Here is a 20,595-nt window from a genome sequence, read left to right as displayed (position 1 = left end):
GTCCGGCTCAGTTCCAGAGTTGTACCTGCAATGATAAGATGCCTTGTTAATAAAGACTACTGATTTAAGGAGTACCTGTGTGATGGAGTTATTGGGCACGATCCTTGGACATCCTTAACATTTTCATCACAGCAGGCACCAAGCCTCCTCCCAAGGTACTGCTGATAAAGCCTGATAGTTTTTATACACTTTGATGCTGTCCTCAGTTAGTTTTAAAACAAGGGGGAAAATACTACTTTAACACTGGCATGTGACTTGTGGCTGCTTCATTCATGGCCTGCAGAACAGGCAGACATAACAGAAGGAAGATGATGGCAGAGCAAGTTTGTGCTGTAGCTAAGTGGAAATCAGGAAAAGTCCCAAGACAACACAAAATGGGAGAACCTGTTAGAGATTGTTATCTGCTTGCTGAGATGACCATGAAAAATATTTGGCCTACAGGGATTTTGGTAAGAGTCAAATTTTCCTCATAAGGAATTTTAGTTGCTCATGAGGAACAATGTTGGCATATTTTCTTGTTTGTGTGTGGGTTTTGAAGGAGATAACCAAACAGAGATTAAATCCTCGAACAAAGAAGAGGAAGAAAAACCCATGTCCTGCTCATCATATATGGCTTGCTCTTGTTTCTGTTTGTCCTCTCATTCCTTATAATCTGTATATGCTGTGGTGTTTAATGTTTGAGGATGATATGAGGACATGGCATCCAACAGCAAATACATTGCATCACCTTGTACCAGCTTTCAAAGGACAGGTGAACACATTGCAGCCTTTTTAGAGCCACCCAATTTGTAATCTTGCAAGTGGCCTCATTTTCTGATTCCACAATCAATCCTCCCTTTTGTCATCCTTAGATTTCTCTGTATGAAGCCAATTAAGAAATATTTTTTCTCATTACAGAGCTGTATGTAGCATTTGTTTCTAATAATTAAATGTCAGAGAAGTATTTGGATGCAAATGTAGAGAACAGAGCTAATTATAATATCTTTGTACTTATTAGGGTGCAAAACACAAAATAGTGTCTTCAAGTCATTGATTAGTAGCTCAGCCCTTCATCTTAGAGCAGGGGTGTCAAACTCACGTCATGTCGTCATCGTGCTGTACTCAGTGACCACTAAGTCCCTTCCAACCCAATGATTCTATGAATTCACCAAAAAAATCCCTTTGTCCCCACCATAAAAGTGACATATAATGCCAACACTCCATGTATTTGACATTTGTCTAAGCAGTTTGGAGAAACTGGAGTCGATGGGTAAGAGGTCAGCTTCCAAATGCAAAAAGAATATCCTGAAATGTAGCAACAACATTACCTGTGGGTTTTTTTAAGCTGTGTTTTTCAACCATACAATCATGGTGCAGTGAGCATGAGAGTAAAGGAGGATCTGTCCTAAGTTTTGCATCATTACAAATTAAACGAAGTTGACAAAGGGGTAGAAGAGCTATAGATTAGGACCGGGCTGTGTTTCAGGATCAATTCTGAAAACATGCTTCAGAAAATGTAACAGCCAGCCTTTTTTCCATTACATAGTTGCTTTAATAAGTTACAGGCAGGTGCAGCATTTTGAAGAACCTCCTCTAAACTGAATCCAGAGCACATAGTACAAGTACGATGTACGAATATGATGTACATCATTTTGGAGATACAGATGAGCAGAATTGTCAGTGGAGGATGGATTATGTAGGAGGATTAATCTTGCTGTTTGAAAATAGCATCTCATCTGCATTGTTGACAGGACACTTCATTGCCATACGTTTCGTTATTATGGCACAATATTCAAAGTGGAGCTTCGTGGATTTGATGCCCCCATTTAAAGGGAAACTAATCCTATGAGGGTGGAGAGTATGTTTGCAGGTTTACAACAGCAAAAATAGCAACACAAACAGGTGTGATATTCACAAGTATGTGAATATGCATGAAGAGACCTTGTTCAGGACTGCCAGGACTTGTGTTTTTAGCTTGGGAGAATGCAAATTAATCCAATCATATTTTTTTTTATCATGTTCCTGTTTCTCTCCCATCTGCCCAATATGTCTTGTCTGTGGATTGGAGCAGAGGTAGTCACCAAATTCCAGACAGTTTTTGCAGGCTAAAAGGAGAATTGGTTCTGATAAGTCCTCATAGGCATTTCCTTTCTCAGCATAAATGTTCTATGTGGGGACATGTGGGTATCTCAAAATCTATGAAACTAGTAGAAAAATCATCCTCTAACTATAATAATCATGATGCAAAATCTGTAAGCATCACTCCTTATAGAACTGGAGAGCATATTCTTAAGAAAAAGGATATCCTGCTTTGATCAAGGAAATTGAAAGAAAATAATTCAAAATTCAATTGGAGCAAACCTCTTAGAGCCACCTTATTTTGAAATTTCTCAGTCTATGTCCCAATGGATTTATATAGCTGTGGCAATGCTGCTCCAAGTGGCACTGGGAAATTGAGGCCAGAAAGACAGTTACAGAAATGAGAGGTTGGAGTAAATGAAGAGCTAGCTAAATCTGGTTGTAGGTTAGCACTCTTCACATAGAGTAGAACTTGATTCCTGACTTCCCAATGAAAGAGGGTTGGGACTTTCCAGATGAGTCTGCAGCCCTGGGATGCCCAAATGAACTCTCAGCCAGATAACAAACAGATTCCAGCTTGCTGAGTATATCTGAGATTAGGCAAAAGAAGCCAGGCATCAGCTGATTGTGACGGGGTTTTGACAGTTGCCAAAATATGGAACATTAATGCCAATTCCAAAATTGAATTTTAGTGAACTTTTTGATTTGGATAAGTCAGTCTGGTCTTGAAAAGAAATGAATAAAACACTCCTACAAGTAATGTTACAAGAATTGTGGATAATTAAACATCCATTCTGTAATGTATCAAGTTTCAGCGGGAAGTTTAAAGGTAAATGCACATTGGTGATTGGCTAGCTCCCTAGCCAGAAAAGTATATAAAGGGAGCTGTTCCACTGAATCTTTCACTGGAGTCACACCGTGAATTAAAGAGCTATTGTTACTGACGACCTAGCTTCTGTCTCCTCATTCACCCAACTTAACATTGGCGATGAAGGTGGGATCGAGGTAGACAAGAAGCAAACCAAAAAAAGCTAACCGTGATGAATCCAGCCCGGCGGACGAGCCTACAGTGAGAGCAAGACAACCACAATGTCTGCTTTCGTACCGCCAACACCGTTCAACCCAGTCAGAGAGAAGTGGGGGTTGTACATGACTCAGTTCAAGAGGCCTTGAGGGCAACGACCTGCAAGGCCTCTCTAATAACTGAAAGAGAGCTCTCTTCCTGAGCTACTGTGGCCCCGAAGTCTTCGACATGGCTGAGTCACTATCTGAGCCAACCCCGGTTCAGTCGTACCATGGCAGGTCTTACAGGCCACATTAAGGGCACACTATGCCCCGGTACCCTCCAAATTCATGCAGAGATATGAATTCTGGCAGCGGCTACAATGAGAGGGGGAACCGATCAGCACTTACATGGCTGCCCTGCGCAAGATCACTACGCACTGTGAAGACCGAGACCTCGATGACGCACTCCTAGAGCAACTAATCTGTGGTGTTAGAGATATTCACTTACAAAGAAGACTTCTAGCCAAGTCAAATCTAACCCTGCATATCGCACTTGACGAGGCAAGATCACACAAGTCATCCACTAAGGCTGTGGAGACTCTGCAAGGACTGGCGCCATCTCAAGCCATGCAAAAGTCAGTCCCGGTACACAGCGAAGTGACCCAGACGGACAGCGAAGAAGAGTCAGACGAAGACTTCTTCAAAACAAAAACACAGACATCACCCAAAGGATCATTGGGAGGTCTGCGCGAGCTATGGAGGGTCCCACCAACAGCAGGCATGCCATTTCAGAGACACCATCTGTAGATGCTGCGACAGAAAGGGACATTTGGCAAGGGTGTGCCGGGCAAGCCAGCCTGCCAATCAGAAACAAAGAACTGCAATGAGCCAACCCGAACCGTAGCAACACAAGAAAACAGACAACTATGGCCACCCGAAAAAAGGCGCAAATTTCAAAGGCCCAGAGACCTGCAGCACCAGAGTAGGCAAAGCGAGCACAGTTCCTGAAAAGAAACTAAACATTGTGGTAGAGATCGAAGGAAGTCTGTGCAAGATGGAAATCGACACCGGCTCATCTCTATCCATCATGTCCTGGACCAGCCTGAAGACAGTGATACCTGGCCTGAAAAAGTGTCAACTACAACCCCCGCAACTGCGGCTATGGGATTATCAAGGGAACCGCATTCCCGTAGAAGGCGTCGGCACGTTCCAAGTCGAGTTTGCCCAGCACCAGAAGAAGCTACCCCTCACCGTGGTCTGTGGATGCCTTCCGAGCCTCCTGGGCCTAGACTGGTTCAAGGCCCTGGGAATGGGAGTCACCGGCATCAACTTTACGAGTGGCAGCCTACAGGACAACCTGATGCAGGAGTTCCAGGACGTGTTCAACGACCACCTGGGCAAGTATGTGGAGACTCCTATTTCCTTTAATCTAGACCCTAATGTAGCTCCCATTAGACTAAAGGCTAGAAGAGTGCCCTTCGCACTAAAACCAAAGATTGATCTGGAACTGGATAAACTCATCAAACAAGGGGCCTTAGTTCCTGTAGATCATGCTAAATGGGAAACCCCAATCGTGACACCTATCAAGCCAGATGGGTTAGTGCGCATCTGCGCTGACTACAATTGTACAATTAACAAGGCGTTCCAACAGAGTGCCTATCCAGTTCCAATTGTACACCAACTACTCCATTCTCTGGGGCCTGGCAAGATTTTTGCAAAACTCGATCTTGCCAGGCGGTAGATGGCGCTACTGCTGAGGCACAGACTATCGTAACTCACAGAAGTGCCTTTAAATGCACTATATTGCAATTCTGAGTCAGCGTAGCCCCCAGCCTATTCCAGAACACAATGGAGCATCTGTTGCAAGGACTTCTGGGGTAGTCCCCTACTTTGATGATGTCCTCATTACTGCAGCAGATAACTAGGGGACTGCCTAAGACAAGTACTAGAAAAATTCAGAAGCACTGGCCTCCAGGTCAAAAGAAACAAATGCATGATAGCAGTACTGTCTGTTGAATTCCTGGGGTATAAGATAGACAGAACTGACATTCACCCTACGAAAGCACGATTAGGGCCATTAGAAACGCGCCAACCCCCAAAAAGAAAGCAGAACTGCAAGCTTTCCTGGGTCTCCTAAATTTCTATTCAATCTTTCTGCGGGACAAGGCAACAGTAGCAGAACCCCTCCACCGGTTACTGGCTAAGAATTCACTCTGGGTTTGGGGGAAGGGTGAGGCTGCCGCTTTTGTTGCGGTGAAGAGACTTTTGTCTGCAGACAGCCTCTTAATCCAATACAACGCAACACTTCCCCTTGTATTGGTCTGTGACGCGTCCCCTTTTGGTGTCAGGGCCATATTGAGCTACAGACTAGAGCGCCCATTGCTTACTATTCCCGCACCCTGTCCAGCACTGAGCGGAACTACAGCCAGCTGGATAGGGAGGCCCTGGCAGCCATCTCGGGAGTGTAGAAGTTTCATGAATACTTGTTTGGGTGAACTTTTGAACTAGTTATGGACCATCGGCTGTTTTTGGGCCTCCTGGCAGGGGATCAACCTACCCCTGCTGCATTGTCGCCACAATTATTAGATGGGCCGTTCTACTAGCGGCATACTCTTACTGCCTTGTACACCGACCCAGCAAGACTCTGGGGCATGCAGATGCCCTCAGCCAGTGCCCACTACCGGACATCCTGGAAGATCCAACCTCGGGAAGACCAGTTTTACTAATTGATGTTCTGAACTCGGGGCCCCTCACTTCTGCTGAAGTGGTGAGAGCCTCTGCTAAAGACAATGTACTAAAAACTGTAATGAGCTGGGTTGCAAGGGAGTGGCTGGAAAAGACGGAAGGTGGGGAATTTAAATCTTTTGTAAACAAACGAACGGAACTGTCTATGCAAGGGGGTTGTCTCTTGTGGGGCAACCGTGTCATTGTACCTTTAGGTCTAAGGAAAAAGGTTTTAAGCATGTTGCACATGGGGCACCCCGAAATCATAAGAATGAAAGGGCTAGCTAGGAGCTACGTCTGGTGGCCCATAATGGACAACGACATTACTGAGTGGGTGGGGAAGTGTCGGCCCTGCCAAGAGTCCAGACCAGACCCCCCCTACAGCACTGGTGAGGGAGTGGGAATGACCCCAGGGCCCCTGGTCTAGAATCCACATTGACTTCGCTGGCCCTTTCCATGGCCAAACGTTCCTGGTCACCGTAGACGCATATTCCAAATGGCTCAAAGTCATTTTAATGCAGTCCACTAACTCCGAAGCGGTCATCAAGGTACTTAAAAAACTCTTTGCCACATACGGGTTACCCGACACCATTGTATCTGACAACAGATCCCAGTTTATGGCCACCCAAGGGGTACCTGGCAGAGCTGGGGATCAGGCATGCCCTTTCTGCACCTTTCCATCTGGCCAGTAATGGGCTGGCTGAAAGGTTCGTAAGAAGAGCCAAAGAGGCACTCTCCCGGTTAGGCCCAGGGGATTGGCAGGCCTGGGTAGACAAGTCCTGGCGACCCAACATGCCACACCATGTACAGCCACAGGACACAGCCCAGCCGAGCTCTTAATGGGCAGGAAACTGAGATGCTGGACCGCTTACACCCCAACTATTCTCCCAATGGTTTCAAGGGGGCTGACAGGAAACTAAGGGAATTCCAGATAGGGACAACAGTGTTTGCCAGAAATTACGCAAATGGATCCCTATAGTTGGCTGGGACAATAGTGGGAATCTCAGGTCCCAAATCTTATATGTTGACATGGGGGATGGGAGGATCTGGTGCAGGCACATAGATCAGATTAGAAAATGAATAGCCATTGAGATGGAAAACCCAGAAATAATGCCAGTCCCTAACTCTCAAAAACTTCCAATGGCAGCTAACCCTGAAGTGGTCGGAAGACTTATCTGAGGACTTCGATGTCCAGCACCACCTTCTCAAGAAGCCAGTCCCAGCCGAAGAGATCAATGCCCCCAAAATAATCCAGGAAGTTCCACTGGCAGAGCTGGGAGAGACGACAGGTCCCTCCGACCAGCTTGACGCCACACCTCAGACTGAACTGCGCAGGTCAACTAGGGTCCGCACCTAGTCACCTGTGTGATTTTGTATGTAAATATGTAAATACCGAGCCTAAATGTTTTCTGGGAAGGGAGGGGTGTAATGTATCAAGTTTCAGTGGGAAGTTTAAAGGTAAATGCACATTGGTGATTGGCTAGCTCCCTAGCCAGAAAGGTATATAAAGGGAGCTGTTCCACTGTATCTTTCGCTGGAGTCACACCGTGAATTAAAGAGCTGTTGTTACTGACAACCTAGCTTCTGTCTCCTCATTCACCTGACTTAACACATTCTACTGAGCCAATTATTTTCTGGGAATTATTGTTTAATTTCACATTTAGGTTTATTAGCTGTTGGGCATTGTATTACTGGTTAGAAAACAAAAGGCTTGCTATGATTGAATTTCTTGTTTTATACCAGAGTTTTCTAAAGTATGCCTATCCTAACTACTGATCAAGCTCTTTTCTCAGGATCTGGGGCAGGGCTACCTAAAATGAAAACCCAAAAATGATCTGAAAGTCAATGAATGCATGTGTGTCAGGGATGTTCACATGGTATGGTCCAAAAAGTGAGGATGTCTAGTTTTTATGTAGGTCCTTTGATTGCTCTGCTGTGGACAACAAATTTGACTTTGTTTACCACAGTTTTCAGACACCCAATGCATATCACCTTTGGAATGGAGAGTGGAGAGAAAATTGGGCACCATCTTTTTTTTCTATTGCCATCCATATCAATTAATGGTACAGTATATCAACAAAATCCAATTCTTGTAATCATCCCAGAAGACAGTGGCAGCATTATTCTTGTATTCTCTTTTTAAATTAACTTTACCTGATTACTTAGTTCTCTTGGCACTATACACTGGGGAAATAATATCATGGACCAAAAAATAAAACCAAGATAAATCATAACAATAACAAAAAGCTATCCAAAGAAAGGTGTTTTCAAGACTTTTTGAAAGCAAATAAATGATTAGAACCCTGAACTGTGCTGGGGGGACTTTAGGAAAAACTGGAGCAGCTACAGAGAAGGTTTAATCCCAACCTGGCATGAGACAGACCTGCAGAAACTGTTAGCAGAGCTATCCAATGATGTCAAAGTGCAGGGGATGACATAAATCAGATCCAAACTCTGCCCAAAGCTTTAAAAATAACAACCAGTGCTTTGAACTTTCTAGAAACAAAAGTGTGTGTGAAATCTTCAGTAAAGGATAATTTGATCTCTCCAAATTCTGCCAAGATTAACAGATTAACAGAGTTGGAAGGGACCTTGCAAGTCATCAGATCCAACCCCCTGCCCAAGCAGGAAACTCTACATCTGCCTCTACCTAGGATCAAACTCACAGTCTCCTGATTGTGATACAAGAGCTCCACCTCGAGGCCACCAGGTCTTGTCAAGAGATCAGCTTGACTGCTGTATTTTAATAGAGGTTCCTAGAGATATTTCTAGTGCAAACACAAAGATAGCTTTATGAAATGCATTATGAAATCAAACTGAGACAAGGATTTGCATGCAAGGATTTAGGTGATTTTCTTCATAGAAAGGTTGCAATTGGTTCATTGACCATATTGCTAGAAGGTGCTCCTGACTCTCACTTCAACTTATGAAGCCATGCAAACGTCTGGTTTCAGAAGCACCCAGAAACTGCATAGATCTACTGCTACATCTAGTGGCAGATCTACCACTTTCTGGAACAGTCATTACTCACAATGAGCACTTCAGGTTTGTCTGGATTCAGCCTCAATTTATTATCCCTCATCCAACATGTTATCCTCTGCAAGCAGGAGAAAACATTATTACCTGGAGATATTATAAAGAAATAGATTTGGGAGTCATCAGCATAGTGATGACCCCCAATTTCAAATCTCCCGAAAATATCTACCCAACACCCCACCCCCAGAACTCCATGTACTGGAGATAGAATGGAGCCTCAGAAGACATCATTAAAAAAAAAAAAAAAAAACTCTTGCAAATAAATTGACCACCGGGGGCAGTATATGTCCAATTCTGTCAAGGAATTGGGCAGCAAGCTGTCCAGATGAAGTAGGAGACACTGACAGAAACTTGTAGTTTTATATAAATAAATATATTTAACATTTATATTTACAGCAGACAAGATAGGCAGGAAAACAAGAACATCATGAGGTAAATCAAAAAGCATACAAACACACAGAAGAAAGAAATGGAGGGAGGGAAACTTCCCCTTTATTCCCACAGCAACCAATCATAATGTAGATTGCATCATGCATGAGCTCTCCAACCAATCAACTGTGTGCTCTGGACACTGTACACTTTACTGTTCCAGCTACTAAATTTAATATCCTAACACATTCTTCCCAAACTTCCGGTAGGCCCATTTTTTCGCCCTCCCCATGCCTCCATGCGTACCCTGCACTTATCTGCATACAAAACGTGCCGTGTGAGGACTCCTGGGGGGGGCAGCCAGGAGTGGGATTTCAGGGTTCTCTGAACTGCACAGAATCTTAGCTAGAGGCTCTCCCAAACCCCTGCGAACCCCCAGCAGCCCACCCCTGGACCCGGCCCTTTAAGGGTCATCTTCTTGGCATGCCTCATTCCAAAAAGAAGTGCATCCTTGGAAGCCAGACTCCATTCCCTTTAGCCTTCTGAGGAAACAGAAGCATGGAAGAATCCAGCCTAATCCACGGCACATGTTCATCTGAGTATAAAAATCCACATCCCATACACACAGCATTTCTGGTGAGATTTAGATTTATCTGTATTTGTTAATTGTTATGCTCAACAGCAACTCAACACTGCTTATTTTGTATTTGAATTCTTATTGTATATATTTCTAATTTTCCCAGTTTCATCCATCCTGTTCCTTTAATAAAATATCCAGATCTACACATATGGTTTCTTTTATTGGAGGATAGAGTGGTTTAGCTGCATGTCAAGCTGCACACAGGACAACATATAACAATGACAGAACACTGATGTTAGTCCTTCAAATTGGTCCAAATAAGAAGCACTACCAGCACCATCTTTATTGAAAAGTTACATTATTCTACAAGACTGAAAGACTACATACTCTCTAAAGACCCACATAATAGGCTGAGAAGGGTCTGGCTGCCCACCAGCCCGGAGGCCCAGCTAAGAAGCACCCAATGACCCAGCTGAGAGATGGCCTGATCCAACTGAGAGGCGATGTGGCCCTGCGCACAACCTGAGTGGTGGCAGAATGGAGCTGGGTGGCAGCAGACCAGGAGCAGTGGCTGGGAACAGCTGAGCTGCAATGGCAGCAGTGGACCAGTAGCTGGGAGTAGAAGAGCAGCTGAGACACAGAGCTAAATAGCAGTGAAGCAAAGCTAAGGTGACCAGACGTCCCGCTTTTGGCGGGACAGTCCCGCTTTTGAGCAATTTGTCCCGCGTCCCGCGGCATTTCAAAAAAGTCCCGATTTTTCTTGAGCCCCAGCTGATGGCTAGAAGAAAAAAAAACTGTTTAAACTCTTGCCCAGGGCTTCAAAGGGCCGCCCTACAGGCAATCAGTGTAAAGCAGTTTTTTTTTCCCCTAGCTAAGCTTCAGAAACGAAACCGAAACCAGGGTCTTTGGTGCAGCGTGACAAAATGAGGCAGAGAGAGATTTATTTTTATTTTTATTTTTCCTCCCCAAAAAAGGTAGGTGAAAAACTGCAAACAATGGGAAATTTAGGAGGAGAGTTCAAGATTTTAAAACACAAAGGAAAAAAAGCTGTATTTAACTAGGGAATTGTAATAATTGAAATACTATTAATTGTATATTGTGTTGAAAGCAGAAATGGTTAAGTTGTGGTTCGGAGGAATATATGGGAGAAATTATTTGGTTTATTATTATTGGTAAATATAATTAATTGATTTGTAAGAAATTGGATTGCATGGAAATAATTGGAATATTCATGTTCATATTGATTAATATACAAAAAAGATAGTTTTATAACTAATTGATTTATATTAAAATGTTGAATTTGTATTAAACAACTGTATTACATAATTACATAATTAAACAATGTGAGGATGGATATAAAAATAGATGACAATGGGAAGGGGTATAATATAGAATAGAAGGGAAAAATTGAATTTGATTAAGATTAGAGATGAGGATGAAGGGTAATATTGGTTTTTTTTAAAAATAGATGAGGAATAAATATGGCAAAAAGGAAATATAGAAATTGTAAATTTAATTGAAATGACTAAACGCTGTTTAAATTTGTGAACCAGCCAAATATTCTGTTCAAAGAAAATACATTGTATGTTTGTATGTGTGTTTCTAATTATTGCTATTTATTCATATTTGTTCTCTTTTATTCTTTAAAGTTTAACAATTCATTCTTTATCTTAATATCTTTATATTTGCTTGGGGTTGGCTTTCTTCCCTTTCATCTTTTTTATTGTACAGCAATCTTTCTCCTCAAACCTACCACCTCTCTCTTTTCTTTCCTTCTTACTTTCTCTTCCCCCCACCCTCTTTTTCTCCTCCCTACTTCCTCTTTCTTTCTCCTTCTCCTCCTCTCTTCCTCCCTCTCTTACCCTCACTCCTAATCTAATTTCCATTCCTTCATCCCTCTCTATTGCTGTAATCCTTTAATGCATATGGACTACTCAGAGGGCTGAAAAAGTTATTTTTGACTGGTCCTCACACTTTTGACCAGTCCTCGAACTTATGACTGTCCTCACATTTTACATTTTTGCCCTATCTTGTCATCATGGTGAAGAGAAGCAGTTGTGAAATGAGTGACATGGTTGTTAAGAATGCTGCATGGGCATAAATGTGAGGATGGTCATAAGTGTGAGGACCAGTCAAAAGTGCGAGGACCTGTCAGAAATGACTTTTTTCAGCTCTCTGGTTAGTCCTTTTGTGCATATGGACTACTCAAAGGGCTGAAAAAGTTATTTTTGACTGGTCCTCACACTTTTGACCAGTCCTCGAACTTACGACTGTCCTCACATTTTACATTTTTGCCCTATCTTGTCACCTTGTTGAAGAGAAGCAGTTGTGAAATGAGTGACATGGTTGTTAAGAATGCTGCACAGGCATAAATGTGAGGATGGTCATAAGTGTGAGGACCAGTCAAAAGTGCGAGGACCTGTCAGAAATGACTTTTTTCAGCCCTCTGGTTAGTCCTTTTGTGCATATGGACTACTCAGAGGGCTGAAAAAGTTATTTTTGACTGGTCCTCACACTTTTGACCAGTCCTCGAACTTACGACTGTCCTCACATTTTACATTTTTGCCCTATCTTGTCACCTTGTTGAAGAGAAGCAGTTATGAAATGAGTGACATGGTTGTTAAGAATGCTGCACGGGCATAAATGTGAGGATGGTCATAAGTGTGAGGACCAGTCAAAAGTGTGAGGACCTGTCAGAAATGACTTTTCAGCCCTCTGAGTAGTCCCTATACACATAGCCATGGCCACCCGGTCACATGACCAGGTAGCCACGCCCACCCAGTCACATGGCCTCCAAGCCACGCCCACACAATAAGCCACGCCCACAATGGTATCCTTCTTACCAATGTTAAAATCTGTTCACTTTACCCTATAGACATAGCCATGGCCACCCGGTCACATGACCAGCTAGCCACGCCCACCCAGTCACATGACCAGCTAGCCACGCCCACAAAATAAGCCACGCCCACAATGTCCCTCTTTACCAATGTTAAAATCTGGTCACCTTAAGCAAAGCGCACAGAGCAGCACATTGTTCCTGAAACAACCAATGGGCAAGAAGACAGGGAGCAAAGTGATAAGTATAAAACACTTCAAGGCAGGGAGGAAAAGGATAAATTTTCCAGGCAGGGAGAAGGCCCTAAAAAACATTCTGAGATTTCCTGCAAAAACAAGTGTGATCCTTCTGCTGCTAATCCCAGGTTCCTGTTCAGCATTTTTTGTGGGGAGAAAGCATGCCTTCCCTTTGAAGCTCTGATAAGCTGAAGAGAGAGGAGACAAACCACACCAACTTGGCATTTATCTCTTCCTTTGTATCATAACAACTGTATGCTTTCAACTTTTCAATATAAACTGCTTTTTTTCTCCTTTTCTATCCTTAATATCAATTCAGATCAATTCATTTATCATTTTTATATATCTGTGGATTACAAACTCTACCTAGAGGCAACCTAATTCTTCTAAATTTTGGGGGAAATTTGAGAATGTTAAAATATTTTAATTTTTAGAATAACTTCCAGAATTTGAAAAATTGAAAAACCCATATATTTTTTTTGACATTTTAAAATGATCTTTTAGAAGTTTTAGGTTAACTAGTACATGAGGGCAGGTATGATATAGTTGCCATTACTGAAACTTGATGGCATGAAACTCACGACTGGAATGTACAGTAGTGATGGAAGGATATAAGCTGTTCAAAAGTACAGACTTAAGAAAAGAGGAGGTAGAGTTATACTGTATGTAAAAGATCACTACATCTCTACAGAAATGCATAAAAAAAGAATGAAAGCCTCCTAGAATGCATAATATAAAAGGAAAAAAGAATGATAGTGCTATAGATATATAGGAGCTTAATAGGCCACATTGGGCCACCCAACCAAGCAGAAAAAATAGATGAACTTTTTGTTGTCAGTTAACAATGTATGTAGGAAACACATCACACTGTACACATACAGTAGTAATGGAGGACTTTAACTATCCTGATATCAACTGGGAGACAAACTTTGCATCAAATGAGAGATCAGGTAGGTTCCTGATAACTCATCCAAAAGGTAGGTGGGGGGAAATTAGAGGGACAGCTATATAGTCCTCATTTTTACTAACAGAGAAGAAATGAGAGAGAGGGTTGAAATTGCAGAAATTTTGGGGGAGAGTGACCATGTCATACTGGAATTCAATATAATGCAGACACAAGCAATAGAACATAATCAAACCATGTCTTAAACTTTGACACAGCTGATTTCTATAGACTTAGAAAGAGCTTAGGAAGAATTCCATGGATAAAATGGAATTTTAGAATGAATTAAGAATTTAGAATGATAAAATGGAGCTCAGAATGAATTAAGACTTGCAACAAATATCAAAAATAATTTTTAAAGTTTCTTTCAATGTATAAAAAACAAGAAAAAAAGTCAAGAAAACAACCGGTCAACTAGTGGGAGATAATGGCAAGGAAGTGACGGGCAGTAGAGAGAAAACAGAGCTGCTTAATTCCTTCTTTGCATCTGTCTTCACGCAAAAAGGAAAAAATAGCCCAAACTATCAGAAACAGAACTGTAAAAAAACAGACTAGGAATACAAATTAGAATAAACAAAAAAATTGTAAGAGAACATCTGTCCAGTCTAGAAGAGCTCAAGTCATGATGGATTACATCCCAGAGTTCTGAAGGAGCTAGCAGACATGATCTCAGAACCACTGAACCATATCTTTCAAAGATCCTGGAGCACCAGGGAAATACCAGAGGACTGGAAAAGAGCTGATGTGGTTCCCATCTTCAAAAAAAGGGGAAAAATAGATCCAGGAAATTATAGAGCAATCAGCCTGACATCAATACCTGGGTAGATCCTGTAACAGATAATCAAGCAACAGATCTGAGAACACTTAGAAGTAAGCAAAGTTATAAGCAGTAGCCAACATGGGTTTGTCAAAAACAGATTTTGCTATGTCCTGTGTCTCACCGTTTGAAGTTTTGGAATTAATTTAGCAAAAGTAAACAAAAAGACTTTGAAATTTAGTTTAAAAAAACTTTGATTAAGGAATGTTCTGCATTCTATTTCATCCTAACTTATTAACATAGTACTGCTGTTACTCTAAAATATCCAAAGTTGAGGTAGGGCTGTATGTTATCAGCTGCAAAGTCTTATAATAAATATAGCTAGGCAAGTTACATTGTCAAAAGGTCATTTTAAAAAAATATTTTCAGGCCATCATCTGCCCAAATAATAGATTCCATCATGTCTAAAGGGGAATCTATTTGTGAGTTCTCATGGCCTTGATTATCAACATGAGTGAGTTCTTCAACAAGATTTATTTTAGATTTTTTTTACCTCACTTTTACTGTTTTTTCATAAATAGAGCTGTGAACATATCTACGACTCTTTCTTCCTCCTATTTTCCCCACAACTATCACCCTGTGAGCTGAGTTGGGCTAAAAAAAGTGACCGACCCAAAGTCATCCAGCCACTTGCCTAAGGTGGGACTAGAAGTCAGTCTCCTGGTTTCTATGTCAACATCTTAACTGTTAGACCAAATTGGCTCTCACAGTATTTTCACTGATTTTTTTTTTGAGGTGGGGGGGCTGAAAAATTGGACTAAGGTGTAATAACCAGTCAGGAGATCTAAATATGACCTTTGTATCCTCGATCAAATCTTGACTATTTGTAATCTCCTGGGAGATTAAAAATATCAGTAATAGTTGTTTCTGTTGAGAATTACCAACTTCCTGTCCTAAAGGTGGCAAAGCAAGGTGAACAAAGCCTCAATCGTGGGAATGGATGATAAATTGTAACAGCTCATTCTTTCGACTTGTTTTAGCTTGTACATATAAAGGAGAAAGCAGGCTGATTAGCTTACAGATTTAAAGGCCTGTAGACATTATCAGTTGTCAGAACCTTTTTAAATTTTTAATTGGCATTTTGAAAGTATACCTTAATATTTATTGCAGTTATGACACTTTTTTGGGAATTAGTGTTAGCATAGCCTTTAATCACTTCCTTTGATATGAAATTGGTTAGAAGAAGATAAGTTTTTTTCTCAGATAAGCTATTAGCTTCTCATATTGCCGTCTTAATCAGAAGTGAGCTATGTCTCTGTCTTGGGGAAAAAAAATAGGAATTTTTTCCTCTACTCCACAGGAATGTTATCTTACTTGGACCAACAAGAAATTCAGGGAAAAAAAGCAGTTTAGCACTTCAGTCTTTAGACATAATCCGTCTGGCCTAGATTATTCAGGTTCTAAGTCATTCATTTCTCCTTGGTTAAGTAGCCCAAACTGAATAGATGGATGAGTGCCAAATTGTTGGCCTTAGGAAATTGCAGAACTAGAACCAATAACAAGCAAATTTGTAACACATTGAACTAAATTTATCAAAAGACAACCAGAAAGGCTTTTTCTGGGAAGATGAGATGATGTGAGGAATATTGGAAAAGAAAAGAAAAATCACTCTCTTTGATTTCCAATTTTGTACAGTGGTGAAATCTAAATTTTGTTACTACCAGTTCTGTGGGTGTGGCTTGGGGGGGGGGGTAATGTGACTGGGTGGGCATGGCCATTTTTTTTTTTTTACTTTTAAAACCATTTTTTCTACAACCTCTTCGGCAAAGAGGTTGTAAAAAAATGCTTTCAAAAGGCTCTGACAATCCCAGCTGAGTTGCCTGATCGGCAGAAGCTTTTTAAAAAACCTCTGCCGATCAGGCAACTCTGCTTGGATCGTCAGAGGCATTTAAAAGAAAAAAAGGGTTTTTTTCTTTTAAAAGCCTTTGACAATCCCAGCTGAGCCGCTTTTTTTTTTACTATTAAAAGCATTTTTTGACTGAAGAGGTTGTAGAAAAAATGCTTTTAAAAGTAAAAAAAAAAAAGCCTCTGATGATTGTGCGGTTCAGCTGGGCGTGGGGGGGGGGAGGGGGCAGGGATTTTTGCTACCGGTTCTCTGAACCACCCGCCTCCATCGCTACCGGATCAGGCAATCCAGTCCAAACCGGGAGCATTTCACCTCTGGATAAGTATATACAGCAGGGTAGAGGCATGAGAAATCTGATTAGAAGCCTGGTTAACCAGGTGTTACTTGGAATGTATACTTGCTACACCCTATGCTTTAGAACATGGTTCATGTGAAACAAATTTGGGGAGTGAAAACAGCTGACCATATGGACAGGACAGGACCAGCTTTGGAGGTAATGATCCAGTTTCTAGATCACAGAAGCACTATGGATAGGAGACTCACTTTGTATAAGCAGCAGAGGGTTTCAGCAGACTGATGCAAGCCATAGCACAAAGGACATCTCCTGCCTTGACCACCTATTGTACCCAGCCAAATACTTGACATAGTGCAGGAAGCACAGGAAATAACAATCTTAGAAATAATCAGGCTGTCTTGATATTGCCTTGATTTTCTTTAATTCATTCCTTAATTCAGGTTTGGGGTACATTCTGATGGAATGGGAAATGTGGATAGAAGAAAAATTCTGTTTTCCATTTTCTGATTGATAGACAGGTTTATTAATTGTTAGTCAGCCATTAAACTGGTTTGTTCTGGAAAATATTTTGCATGCAATTTAAGATCACAATGTGAGACAGGAAGATATGGAATTATTGAAAGTTGCTTTATTATAGGGAAGCCACTCCTAATGAGAAGTTCCAAAGCTGCTTGTACTATGAAAAATACTTATGCTCTTTTTTATTTAGGTGGCATGTTTGTCAGATGAGGGCAGAGGGATGGGGATGGGGATGAGGAAGAGAAAAACAATGCAGGTTTTTGTTATTAAATAACTTGCATAATAACAATAAAATTAGTTTATTAGTCCTCGACTTACAGGAACAACTGGGACCAGAATTTCCATTGCTAAATAAGGAGGTTAAGTCAATTGCATCCTTTTGTACAACTTTTTTTTTGCCATGGTTGTTAAGTAAATCACTCCAATTGTTAATGAATCAGGCTTCTTCCATTGACTTTGCCAAAAGTCAACTGGGAAGGTTGCAAATGACAATCACATGACTCCAGGATTCTACAAACATGTCACTTGCCAAGCACCCAAATTTTGATCATGTAACCATGTGAGGGTCATAAATGTGAGGGTTGGTTGTGAGTCATTTTTTTCAGTGCTGTTGTAACTTTGGTCACTAAATGAATGGTTTTACATGGAGGCCCCCTTGTAATTAAATAATATGCAACATAATATTTTACATATTTATTTATTATCTATAAACTTACACATAATTTGTTGTTAGTTGCAAAGTCATGTCCGACCCACTGCAACCCCATGGACAATGTTCCTCCAGGCTTTCCTGTCCTCTACCATCCTCTAGAGTCCATTTAAGCTCATGCCTACTGCTTCAGTGACTCCATCCAGCCACCTCATTTTCTGTCGTCCTCCTTCTTTTGCCCTCAACCTTTTCTAGCATTTTGGTTCTTCTCCAGTGAGTCCTTCCTTCTCATTAGATGGCCAAAGTATTTGAGTTTCATCTTCAGAATCTGGCCTTCTAAAGAGCAGTCAGGGTTGATCTCTTCTAGGACTGACCAGCCTTGCAGTCCAAGGGACTCACAGGAGTCTTCACCAGCATCATAGTTCAAAGGCCTCAATTCTTTGGTGCTCAGCCTTTCTTATGGTCCAACTTTCACAGCCATACATTGCAACTGGGAAAACCATAGCCTTGGCTATACACACTTTTGTTGTGTCTGTTTTTTAGAATGCTGTCTAGATTTGCCACACATAATAATATAGACCTCTTTAAAACCATGCAAGAACAAATATAATAAACAACGGAATCTCTGGGTTCAAATATCTTTGTTTCTTAAATCAACTTCTTAGTGGGTGGGTTTGCATATGCTACTTGTGGTGGGAGACCACAACAAGTGAAGTGATAATGCAAAGTTGGCAGCCCATGCCAGACTCAGAGCCACTAGTGTTTTAAAGAGAAGAACTTCTACATTTGTCTCTTGATCAAGGGTGTTCAGCCTATTCTGGGATGCTTCAAAACAGAAGGAAATTTTGCTAACATTGTGAATATCCTGGATATTCACCGGAAGTCAGGGGCTGGATGAGGTACAAAGATCCAAATGGATGCAGAATGCTTTGGTATAATTCCCCCTGGAGAAATGGTGCCGAGCAGCCAGTGTTATATGCCAAACTCCCGCTGGCTAAAGGAGGAAGTGTAAAATCAATCCATCTGATCTCCTGATGGCCACTGTTCCATGAATTGCAGGAACAAAAGTTTTTGCATTCAGCTTGTGAGTTGAGTGACTAGAAGGCAAGGGGCTCTGTCTTCATTTGTGGCTGTGATGTAGTCTTTAGGGACACAAGGACCTGCCAATCATAATTTCTTAATCACCTTTGGAATACAGTTATTCTTCAGCTTTTGCAGCAGATAAGTACCTCTCTTGGTGGGTTTTTTCCCATTCTTTCTGTGACTATAAACTTAAAAGAATATTTAGAGACTTAAAGTATATTGAATATTTCACAAAAATTTGGATAATAGGTTGATAAAAGAAAGTTATAAATGCCAGAAGAGGAAGACTTTTAAAAGTTTAATTTTTCACGAATCTGCATGGTAAAGATCTTAACTACATTAAGTTAATTTACTTCTTCCAAATGCTTTTTGTTTTATCTTAAAACATTTAATTGGCTGGATTTACAAAACAAAACACCATAGCAATTTGAGTAGCCTGTTACCTGGCTTTAAAGGCATGAGAGATTGTAGTATGTGTTTGCTTTCTTTTCTGCCTAATATTTTCACTTTTGAATAATGATGACAGGCAAAGCAAGAATTGAGGATAGAAGAGGTTCCTCATATTGTTATAGAAAGAAGATAAAGATAAGCAATCCCTTTAACATTACTTCAATCCATGTTTGATGGATTAGGATCTAATTAGGCCCAGGCATTCAAATTGATGAAACTTGAAAAAAATATAGATGAATTGTTGGATAAGATGGTAGAAGGGTCTTTTGGGATGATTCTAGGACTCTCTCTAAACTAGGAAAGGTATATAAATTAAAGGAAAGCCTGTTGCAAACTGGTAGTAAAGGTAAGTAGAACCCACCCCATGTGAATCCCTTTTATATTGTTCAGGAACGTCATAAACCATCAGTTAAAACCCCCAATTCTGGCATCTTTGATTTGTGTATCGTCTGACACAGGGTAAAGCCTCTTGATTAGCACCATTAGCGTTATCTCTTCCTGATCATCTTCTTTGCATTCACACTTGGCTATTTAACCCCCTGGAATGAAGGGAACTCAAGATACAGATACAGACATAAGGCTCTGATCAAAAGGTGGAACATATGTTTTGAAGAATGCCAGATACAGACCCCAAAAACAGTGTATGTTTGTTCCAGGAAGTTAGTCAAAGTGGCATATTTGTGTTACAACTTTAATTGTAACACAATAATAATAATACATGTATGTGTTCCAAGAAACAAATGTTTACAGCATGCAGGTATACAAAGACATCATATATCATACATATATATGTTGCAGGAAACAAACAACAAGTTTCTACTAATTCTAGTATTTCAGTATATATATTTCCTTACAATGTTTTAATTATAATTTTATTGAAAACTTTTCATGACTAAAAGACAAATCTAAAGAAAAAATAAGAAGAAAGAGAAAAGAAAAGTACAAAACCAGGGAGGGGAGGAGGGAGGGAGGGAGAAAGGAAAGAAGGAAGGATTTCTAAACTTCTTTTCAACGGATATTAATAAAGTCAGTATTACTTATCCCTCTTTAATATTACAGAAATGCCCCCCAATCTCTTATTTATTCCTTTAAATAATCAAATAAGTCACCACTTTTTTCTATTTTCAGCACAAAGCCAATAAAAGGTTT

Source organism: Pituophis catenifer, unplaced genomic scaffold (genome assembly GCF_029215685.1).
Source record: "Pituophis catenifer annectens isolate HBS135680 unplaced genomic scaffold, rPitCat1.0.hap2 SCAF_1, whole genome shotgun sequence".
In the NCBI taxonomy this organism is placed as follows: domain Eukaryota; kingdom Metazoa; phylum Chordata; class Lepidosauria; order Squamata; family Colubridae; genus Pituophis; species Pituophis catenifer.
Note: the sequence above shows the minus strand (reverse complement) of the source record.